The 12,142-nt window shown below is 39.0% G+C and overlaps 1 protein-coding gene across 7 annotated transcripts in view; it reads left to right on the top strand.

Annotated features, from left to right (window-relative positions):
• Positions 1-12,142, top strand: part of LOC100646221 (glutamate receptor ionotropic, kainate 2) — a 113,601-nt gene that overhangs the window by 75,942 nt on the left and 25,517 nt on the right. The gene's annotated exons all lie outside the window — the stretch shown is intronic.

Here is a 12,142-nt window from a genome sequence, read left to right as displayed (position 1 = left end):
TTTGCCGTTAGTGAATCGGGGAAAATGGGTCATTAGGGTTCGGTTACGAAACGCTGTTCTTCACCAGTACTAATGGAGTCGTTCGAAAACTACCACAACTTCGCTCGATATCTTCATACAAGATGCATTGCATGAAACTTTTTCGATTGTGAACTCGAAAACATAGTACACGGACCCATGTGCCGGAATCTCAAGTGAATAACAAAAGTCTCAAATACGAAACATGATTAATTCAAATGGATGGCCAAAAAATTCTTTCATTTTTTATGACATGTTCGTGTTACTATACTTTATTATAGAGGATCAGTTCATTAGTTAACTCGAATGCTGTGGCATTATAGCGATAACGTCATGTCAATGTCGTATGTGATCTGTCATCTAAAGCAAATATCGGACATGTGTTAAAGGAGAGACAGCTGTGTGTATATAAAATGGAAATTAGAGCGTGCAATATGTGGTATGATGATTAACAACATTTCTCTATATATGCATCAAACATTACTCGATAACTTCACAAACATCGGTAACTTGTACAGTTGATTAACAAATATCATTAAAATTAGTTTCGTATACTTATCGTGCGCGAAATAATCTTAGAATGGGAGAAAACAATATACTTATTCAGAGCAATACGTTATACTGTTATTATTAAGGTTAGAACATCATTGAAAGAAGCCCAGAAGAATTTGCCACAATATGTTTTCTGTGGTGAAATATGACGACAATGAATTCGTTGGTGATCCTTTACCGCAACGTCGAAAGGACCAGGTAATTCATAATGCTGGCGAAAAAAGTGCAATCGATGATTTACTTTGCCACAGCAATATTTCATCTATGTTTTGTCGACGAGTATCGAGGGTCGCCATTAATTCTCACGCGTACTTCCCCTATTCTCTCAATTCCTCTTCACTTCCCCTCGTTCTTCCCATTCATCCCCTTTTCTCATGACATGATTCAATTCTCACCTTCCGGGACAGAAGATACACGATTACGCGTCTAATCTCTTGCATAGGACATAAGTGAGCAACCACACAATTGCCAGTCGAAATTCTCGACACATAAATCAAACCAATTTCGCGATAAATCGAACAACGGTCTCCTTATCGCGCAAATGTCGATACGTCGCGTCGTATCAATAACCGCCCGGAAATTCCATACACTATATAACCGTACGAACGCTGCATACAGTGTGTTGAGAAACTTGTACAACTGTTACGAATGGAGAAAGTCTTTCTCCACGTAGAGGACGCGTCCTCGCGCTCCTGAAACTTCTTCAAAAAACAGAAAACAGAAGTGTCTTTTAGCATAAACATTCCTTATCTGAAGCAGCGCTGGAGACACAGCTGCGATGGAACTGAGCTTCGTGAGAAGGTCCGGTGAGCACCGCTTTCTAGAAATTTTAAACGAACTAATCCTTTCCCGCGTGCAAATGCATATGATAAAAGATAAACTCATGAAATTGTCGGATTTTTATGATATATAAGTAGCCAAGAAATCATGCTCCTCGGACGAAACGTCATGGAAAGTCTCTTTGTAACTTCGTGTCGTATTCATGAAGAAGCACTATAGTGAGATCAGGCAAAAGTTCGAGCAAAAGTTAAGCCACGCATTGCCAGTGCGCCAAACCCGAGCAACCAAACTATAAGGTAACACACTAAGCTACACCCATTTATTCGCGACATACACGCTTGTAACAATCTTTTGATCACAATACACATATCTGTGTTCCTCGTATAAGTTCGAGTCTAATTACTTGAAACTCCAACATTGAAGCCAGTAATCCGCTCGAATCGTGTTATTAATCAAAGTTACGATTTCTATACTAATCTTTCCGGCGATTTCCTGATTTCGTTTCAGGCTCGTTCATGCGTCTCAATATCCAAAAGAAGCCTTTCCAAGCAAGTGGCTCCCCGATTTCGCATCGGTTTCATCTATACAAACTGAACCCTTCTTGTAACTTCTTGCTTTTATGGCAGGTTCATCCGCAGGTGATCCCATCCTACAGGTTCTCTGTTTACGCATCAGGTGCATCCGCATACCTGCTAACACACTGCAAGCGTATTCCTTAAAAGTACATTCGCCAGCATCTGGCGCTGCTCGAAGCCCAGGCTCGTAACACAACAAACGATATAAATTCAATTCCTCGCTCTTCTTCCTTCGAAAATACCATAGGGAAGTGGATTTTCATTTTTCATGAGACTGTTCTGTATTTAAACGTCACACTCCTTGGTCTCTCCGATGTTTCCTCTCGGGACATTTCATTTGCCAGATTTACCAGCTTATTTCTTCTTGAAGTTTAAAACTCTTGCTTTAAACATTTCTACTTTTTTGCGCTCGAGCTCCCTACCTTTCAGCCCTTTCCTTCTTTCTTGCAATAACGCGATTCTTCCAATGTCGCGACGCTATTTTCCAGCTTCCCGTGTTTCATAGATATTACTCGCGAATATTACCTAATTTAAATATATTCAAATGTTCTTTTTCATAATTGATATTTTTTAATTCCTCTTCTATCGGAAGATCGAAGCAAATGTAGTCATCGAATTCTTGTATCATAGTTTGTTATTACATCGTTTGACTATTTACGGGAATTCATATTTTCACGAGTCCACTTAAAGAAATGGAATCCTAGATGTTCCTATAACGCATGCAATATAAACGTGAAAACTCTCTATGGTAAATGTTCAATTTCGTGAGCCACTGTACAATATTTCAGATACAAATCACAAGACGATGCCTTCTAATTATCTAAAAGGTATCATGTCCCAAACTTCCGGGATGCAAATATTTCACGAGTGGACTACGGATTATCACAGGAGCTTTGGAAAATATTCGCGTAGACGGCGCTCTTTTATTATGAGCCTCGCTGTCCTCTTGCTCGTCGCTTCGAGAGTTCGTTTACCAGAATTGTTTCCCACACCGTGCTTCGTCTACGGGTCGTTTTCATTTTGGACGACTTGCCCGTTTTCGCCTGGTATTTATTCCACGCGCGAAAATACATTTCTCAAAGTATTCGGAAGCGTGCACCGAATCGTCGACTTGCTTGCAAACGAAAAGGAGGAACAAAATTTCGCCAACAAAAGAGCAAGCGTCCCAATTTTTCTGCTTTTGCCACACTTTTGCAGCACGATGGCGTTCAAACGTTTTAGTAGAAATAACGAGACCCTGCAAAAATGTATTCATTCTGGTGTAGAACGTATCAGTTATTTGCGAATAAAAACCTGAAGAAGTGAGAAAGAATGATGTCTTTCGACTCGATAATTCGCAAGGACTAACTGCTTAACTGGAAGCACAAAGAAGAATATTAAGTGTATTCTGATACACGTCAAGCAAAGTAAATCAAGTCGTGTTATATAGTGACGTTTCGGTCGAATTTTCGCGAAAGAATGACTCGTCAAAGAAAAAATTTGCTATGGCTGGGGACGCCCCGAGATCCGGCGCGAGTCATGGAAACTCGGTGGTGCAAGTAATCGGACTACCGAGCGTTAAAATTGTACACGGTGCTCTTTTATCATGGCAACCCACGTGTCTCCGCTTTCCCCGTTATCTTCACCAAACCATCATCGTCGCCACTGGAAAGCGCAATGTTTTGGATGAACGCTTACCGAAATTGCTGCCTATTACATCTTTTTGTATCCTAGCCACGCATATTTCTTCTTCTGTTCCCTGTATCCGTGACCACCCATTCTATTTTTTATCTTCTATTGTTCCTATCCCTCTATTACCTGGCTCGTTCACAACCCTTTTTTCTCTTTCGTTGTCCAGATCGTTTCTCTGTTTCTACTATATTCGCGATTGCAGAAAAATCTCTAAGTTTGTTATAAATGCACTGTGAGTATTTATTCAAATCCATATTTTTTTTTTTTTTTTTTAGATCATAATGAATACTTTAATTTAATTAATTCGTATATTTTATGTGTTTTCCTATATTTGCGCATTTTTAACTTCCGCGTAAATGCGTAAACAGTTGTTAATTAAGAGTGTTTTAACGAGATTTATAGCAAAATAAATATTTCAACGAAATAGAGGCTCTTTACCTGCATTTAGTATATTGTTACATATCCCAAAATCATAACTGGCCACTTTCACGCGTAATTGGGAATCTGATTAATAGCCCTTCTTGTCTCCCACTTGCAATCTCCGTTCTTGCTGTTGGATGAACGATCCTTGAACGCAACTAGTTCGATCTAGTTGTAATCAAGCTACACAGAAGCGCTTTTGATTTCGTTTATATGTTATTTCGAAACTTCTTTACTAATTATTCCTGATTATACATTAGTCCTAAACTTTTAAACGGTAATGTATAACCATAAAAACAAAATTCATGAAGCTGTCCTAAGCTATTTCGCAAACATTTGTTTACAACTGTAAAAAGTCAACATTGAAACCATCAAAAAAGATATCATGATCGTAAAACAGCGAAATACGTGTATTAAGAACTGTGATCTAAGAAGTCTATAACCATTACACACGTACAGCCTAGTCTACTATCTTTTATATAGAACCGTAAAAACCTTTTCATATTTGAAAACTATGTTCGTAATGTCAGAGAACGATCACGTTGTTCGAATCCCTTTGACGATCCAAAGATCGTGGCGATAATCGTCTCGATTGTTCCGACCGATCGAACCGATCGAAGCACGTGACGAAGATACGTGGAAGAGCCACATACGTGACCCAAACAGTGAACGTTTTCTCATCGGCGTAATGGAATTGAATATCGAGCCGGAATACGTGGTCGATGCACATCGATAGGCTGCACGCTTTGGCATATTTCCAAATGCCGGCTAAATGCCAACCGGCTGTCATTAGCATTGCAAAGCGCGCGAGACTCTCTCGATGGATTGCGGATAACACGACGTTGGGACGACTAATGGCCCGCGGAACATAGTTATAATATGACCGAATTCTCATGAATTTTTATACATTTCTGTCAATTCCAGTGTACCAATTTTTTCGCAAATCTGTTTTTGATATATTCTCATATTGCAAGATTTGTGGATCCCAGTAAATGGAACGCACTTACATAAATGCAAAAATGTAGATATATTAGCAATTGAAGACCATACGGGGTAGCAAAACAATAATAAACCCACTTTTGTTCTTTTATATTAGTTGGTGACTGAGAAGAAGAATTTTTATATGAAATAGCCGGAGAAAGGGATAAACTCGGATCTATTTCTTTTTCGTTTGACACGTGTATTTTTGGCTAAGACAGCTTCCTTTAAGGATGCAATACTTGAGATTGATGATGCATTCTCGGTGTAAGAGCGACGTTCCTTCAAGTAGCATACAGATAGCCTAGCCTCTGAATTGTCGACGATATAACTAAGTTAGTTTCTGTTCTCTAATGGGGCATTTCGGTACGATCCTAAATCCTGGCCCGTGATATTATCGTCCTTCCAGCACGGTTTAATTGAACCGAACGAGAAATAATTGCCACGAATAACCTATAATTCTGCGACTATGGATTGTGGATACTATCGTACATCTGTTCCCTGAATTCGCAACCAGTTCTATTGCTAGAAATTTTTACGTCGTTGAAAAAAAGATATTGCAAAATAGAAAGAAATCCAGGAACAGGAAAGTGATAAAAATTTAACCATTACGAAGCTTAATTTATTGCAGAGGTTCTTACAAATTAACTTTTATTTAGAAACACGGCACAGTTGGCGCGCAATCGATGCTGAACAACGCGTTTAGAAGCGCAAATAAATGCGAACGTACACAGTCCCAACGATTAACGTAGCCGGTCGGCTCGTAATTAACGACTTAATTGCAATCATCCTCTTCGTGGGTGCTCCGTCATCATGAAATATGGATACGTGTAAACGAGGTATCCTTCCAGTCGGGTCGGCGAAAAAACTCGCAGTGATGCAACTCATTCCAGAGATGTAGTTTGTTAAATGGTGTTTCGTCGACTCGCTTGCTACGTAACGTTTACAGAGTCACGAGGGATACGATTGAGTAACAAAGAGCCCTCGACGATTCCCGTTAATTACGTACTCACGTATAAACCATGCAACTGCTCGTCTACAGCGGCCCTAATTGTTTGCTCAAGTCGCGCAATACTTAGGAGTTCAGAAACTGCTTCGCGAGTCGAGTTCAGAATATGAAATGTCAAATGAATACTCAAGTAGAGTTGTTGATTCCTAGACCCTAATTAGTTGCAACCTCAGCGATAAGTAAATCGTATAGACTGTCTGACCATATACGGCTTTTGTCTATTTGAACAAGAATTTCACGGAGAAACGCGGCGTCTGATCACTAAAGTCCTCTTTCTACTTAAGCTACTCTATCTCGTCGCTTGTGCGTTCCTATAGGTTTTCCGTATTTTCCTTTTTTACTTAAATTATTGAGCTTACAAAATATTTTCTAGTACGTAACTAAATGATTTTCAATTTAGTTTATGTACAAGGAAAATCGTTGATTCTTGATGCATGTTACGTCCAGTGACTTCCTACGCAAACCAGGCCCCACGCCACGGACAAGATGACTGCCAGATGTCTACACACCCTTATTGCGTACCCTCAATAATCTTAAGGACCTACCATAAATATTGACATTTTCATAGTTAAGGTTCTTCAGACCAAACAAGTATCTTTTTACTTCAAATGTTCCTTAAATTTATTGTCCACTCCAGGAAGGTACGGTGTCTCCTGTTAGCAACTTTCTGAAGGTGGCTAGAACCCTTCCTTGTTCACCAACCTTTTTCTTATCCAATCAAAAGCAATGACTATTGCCCTCACTTTCCTAGTCAAAATTATTATCAATAAATCCGATGATCCCGTACGCTAGACACACCCATCAATAGCTTTCCTCCGCCATAGCATCATCACCGAGCTTCATTGATTTTTCATCTTTAGATCAGTCAACATCTCTTGACTGGTTCTCCACCCTTAGATCAGTCATTTATTTAACTTAGATCTATACGCACCGAGCGTAACTGTCTATGTCTGTAAAGTTGTTGGAATAAAGTGTATATTGTAACCTGTTACTCCAGTGTTATAATCAGTTCAACCACCTCTATTATCCTAAACGAAATAGGGTATCGATCACTCCGTGGCGTCGATTATCTAATCGTAACGGGAATTTACGACTCCCGTTAGCACGCTTCCTCGTGACCGCGTCTCTCCGCGAACGGTCGAACAATGCATGATTAACCTGTGATTATGTGATAAAGCGGTCAGGCGAACTGCCTGATCAGACACAGCCTTTTCTATTCATCATTCTGTCCGATTACTAACGTCCGCTTCTACTTACGCGTCTATACCTCAATGCTCATGTTTTCCTCCAAATTTATCATACCTTTCTATCGAAATTGATAATTATACAATTTATGAACTATTTACCTATAGCATAACTTAGAAATTTCTCGTTCATTTTATCAAGAATTACAATTTTCATATGAATCCTCCAGTGACGTAACATCAATTCTAATAAAATTTTCATGAGCCTTAAACCAGATGCTTCATCTTTCATACGATAATCATGTTAAAATGGAGTATAAAGTATGCATAAACCCTACCTCGGACTACACGTCGCCTGTTACATTCACCATAAACCTTCCCATCAAAATCTGCCATAACAATGCACATAAACACAAACATGAATCGTAATGCGACTATTCGATGATGAAGTTACGAGACGACGCAACGGTAAAGTTGATGACGTTTGCTCATTGAACAATTTTGTCGTACGGCTACGTGATATCGTCGAAACCAAAAGAAACCGCGAGTTAACGTAGCGAAAAAAGCCTCTAAAGCCTGGTAAACTGTCGTGGCGATTGTATGTGGCCGACAAACGTGTGCCAAAATGTGGAAATTTTAAAACGGTTGCAAAAATGTTAACTCACTGGCTAACAGGATTTTAAATTTTGTTTGCTTCTTTTTATCATTTTTTGTTACAAACCAGTGACAGTTACGTAACATAGCTAAAAGTTATCGATCGCAAACTACAGCATTCTCGAGAAATTTATATCACAACTCCAAACATGTGTAGAAGTTGTGCGTAGCTCGTAACATACGATTACGTTGAAGAATGGAGCAAAGTAAAAAGGACGAGGAAAAGACGAGCAAAAACAGAAGAGTCGCATGGTTCACTCCAGCATAAGGCAATTTTTAGTAGATAAAAGTAGCTCAAAGGAAGTGAAAATCTGTCCACGTTATTTTCATCATATATGTCTCCTATATGTCTCATAAACGTTTCCCACCCTGTAGGAAAATTTATAAAATCATTGGTAGAAATTCATAAAATTATTTACTTAAACGATATTATGACAAAATTTAAATTAATGTTAAATGTATTCATTTATGTCGAAATTTACCAGAACTTAATACTATCGTACTTTTTGTTAAAAGCGATAGGAAGTAGGTATCTATCCACCGTACAGTAAAATAAAAGAAATTAATTTATCACGCAAAGACACTCGAGATAATCCGCTTGCCACGGTCCAGCTATCGCCCTTTTAATCCGACGCTTATGCCAACGAAACTTAACGAGCACTCTTGGCCAAAATGCCAGAAGTTATCCGTCGTTGGAGCGCAACTTAGATCCAGCTTGCACGCTTTAAACTGGAACAGAGACCATCCATTAATTTACGAACGCGGCGCGGCGTGTTGTCTCGACCGCTGTTTCATGCCGCAAACTCGCTTCCAACTTCCTCGATTTAAAGAGCCTTGCTCCTACTTGGCCAACGAAAATATACCTTTTCCTTTAATCCCCCTTTTGTCTCATTCTAATTCGCCTTTGTCTTGGATATAATACACAATAAAACCGGTCACAGGGAAATTGGTCATTGGAAAATGCTTCTTCGTATGTGTTTTTATTAATTAACAACGATGCATTGCAGAATATGCAGTACACATGGAATTATTATTAATAAACAAATGAATCATGAGGGAATTCGCTCGTGGCTTGAAATTGAAACGTTGAAATAACTGTATATTTATGATTATGTCCTGTGTATTAATCCCTCGAGATATGATCGTGATAATCGTGATCTAACCTTTGCCCATAAAAATCTGCCAGAGAATAAATCAAAAATAATTCACAATTCTTTAAACGTTGATCTTTCTATTTTAATTACACTTCAGCAAAGTCAATTTCCTTTTCTGCAGATTAATTAGCGGCGAACTTTTGTGGAAGTCGTTCTTTGCGGAATAAAATATCTACAAGAAGGAAAAGTTTCGGCGTAAGCCTCCGTTCAAACATTTTCTCGACCGTTTCAAAGGAAACTTATGCTTTTTTATTTTTTTCTTTATACATTCCTGCTGGTTTCGGTATTTCACGGTTCCTCGAAGTTGACAGAAGTATCAGCTATCTCCGACGAACAAACGTCAGCTGCAGGAGCAGTGAAACTTTCCGAGCTTTCCCAATCGTATTGGTATCCACAAAGGTTTCGATATATCAAAGGGGAACCATTTACGATTTTACATAGCTTACAAATCTTCGACGAATCTTACCCTACCAGATAAGATAATCACATTAACAACGAATAAAATGATCGACAGCTCCCAAACTTCTTTCTTCAGTTCGTCCAACATTTCCTTTCTTTTCCTTGCGACCCAACGAAGGGGAAATAAAGAGAGAATCACTGGTTTCCACGATCCTCCGATAAAATAGAGGTTCGTGTGTATTGGGCGAGATTATTTTGCTCGTCTAGTAGGGGATGAAAAAGAATTCGATGCTGCGGTAAATTCCCCGTGTCCGATAGAATGGAATTGTTCTCGGCTCGTTTCCTTGCCTGGATTCGACGGTGTCGGTCATTTCACCGCGAAAGGACTCCATAAAAATCAGAATCTAATAATACTCGTTGCCGGGTAACGGGACAGGAGGAAGTTGACGGTAATCCCCGAAGAAATTCCACGGAATTATTGTCCCGTGGGACTTATCCGCTGCTTTTATTTATTCGCTTCTGTTAGTTCCACGATATTAAGAAGTTCCTCCGGTTCTTTTTCCATCGGTTGAGACTGTTCTGCCGCTTATTCCGCGATCTAGAAGGGATCTAGAGAGAAAGAAAGTAAAAGGAGAAATCTATTTCCCTTTACACAGCCCATAAACGCGAGTAGGTACGCGCGGGTTCGGGCTGAGGCTCGCGAGTGAACGAATCCCCCGTTGCCTCGTAAGTTTTTTCACAAGGCCATAGCTAGAGTAATACTCTACGTTTCCTGGTATTCAAAGTGTTTTAATAAAGATTAAACGTAGTCTGAAGATAAAACGCTGCTGTATCTCCGGTAACTAGTTTTGAAATAAACAAGGCATAAATAAATTAAAAGATAAACGAAGTGTAAATTGAAAAGAGTTTTATGCATAAAAATAAACGCACGTATCTAGAATGTAAATTAAAATGAACATATAAAGAGCATTTTAACTTGCGAATATTTAAATTGCTTCTGCTGCTATTTAGGGTAATAAGAGATGACTAAATAGAGTTTATGCTATTTCAAGAAGCATATATGTACTGATAATAAAATTCCCGCAAAATTGTTCTCTTCGATTTTGTATTTTTTTATTATTATAAACCTTAAACGCTTCTTATTATTATACACTTTTTATTAAAGTGACATAGACGTTCAGTTTGAACGAGGTACTCTGTTTAACAAACTTGCCATGATTTCCACCATCACCCATACGATCTTCACGCGAAAGAAACATGACACGGAACGTGTTAATTAACGTGCTCGTCACCGGTTCTTTATCTACCCGTATTTCCCGTCTCGACAATACACCGCCGGCAAAACTGTTAAATTACAGTTATACATCATCGTGTCTTTCCTCTCGTCGTTTCTTACCCCACCCCCCCCCCCTCGAATTAGCGCCCTGCAGACGCAAATTAACGCAACTTTCCCCCAAAAGAAGCCAAACTATACATTCGCCAAGAAATGAAACAACAAAAATTATACAAGAACCTGGAACTTCTTAAAAACTACGATTATCGTGCATTTTATTCGTCCTTAACTTGCATGACATCGTTCCATGGGATCAGAGGCGCTTTCTTACTTCAGTTAAGAGTTACCGCTCTTAAAAAGTCGTTATTACGGCGAATCCTTCGACGACGGAAGTCGTTAGGCTGGCTTTCGTCGCGCGACGAAGTCCAAGCGGAAGCTGGCCGAGACGCTTGATCCACGCTTCCTTACTCCCTTGGCTACACCGCGCGAAAATATTTTGAGAACGTGCCGGATGACGCGTCTCTAGCTCGTGTCCCGTCGTCCAGGAGATCGTGGACCGCATAAATTTGAGAAACGGACGGGGTAGCTTTGACCCAGACGGACTTTTTAATCTCCTCGTCATGTCTCTAGTTCCACGTTACCTTTCCGTTTTTCTCCTCGACGACCACTGACTCTGGTACAAATGCGCAATTATGATTCAACGATCGTGAAAAGATTTTTTCGAACTTATCTTTGCGGACAGACAATAGAGAGACGTTCTTTATTATATTTTAGCTCGTGAGTTTCGGGAAGATTTTCTTGCAAGTTTGGTCTCTTTAAGATCTGAGACTTTTGGAAGTTGAAAACTGTTATAGTTGGTACACATTGTACGGTTTAAGTTGTATTAAAAGTTACCTTTTGTTATCTAGAACTATATATGTTTTATATATATGTATATAAGAGAGAGAGAGAGAGACTGAATCAGAGAGGGAAGAAGAGCGTGCGTGCGTTTTTGTGTGTGTGTGTAAGATATATGAAAATATGTGTGCGATTAATGTCCTATTTCTTCCCTCAGTTAACACTTTGACTGCCACGATGGTCATTGATGACCGGAGTGTTTGAACTTCTTACAATTGTAAAAATTGTATGAAAATTGACAATTAGGGCATTTTGAATATAACCGATAAATAGAAGATACTTCGAAATAAAAAGTGCCCCATTGAACAATTAAATATTTTTATTAGAACATCGATAAAAAAGAAATGAAAACAAATCTTGCATCTAACGGTGCATTGTGTTTGCATCCATATCTTTGAGAGGTAATCTACGAATATTATTATAAACACACCTTAGAAAATAATTGTAAATGCTGCTTTATAATCATATAATTAAATTTAGGAGTGTGCACATACCTTACTATTATATATAGAATGAGCAAATACTGTTTACTAATATCTTCTACATGTTTCAATAATATATTCTGAACGCTTTGCTTG

This window comes from Bombus terrestris, chromosome 4 (genome assembly GCF_910591885.1).
Source record: "Bombus terrestris chromosome 4, iyBomTerr1.2, whole genome shotgun sequence".
Classification (NCBI taxonomy): Eukaryota; Metazoa; Arthropoda; class Insecta; order Hymenoptera; family Apidae; genus Bombus; species Bombus terrestris.
Note: the sequence above shows the minus strand (reverse complement) of the source record. Positions and strands in the feature narration are given on the sequence as shown.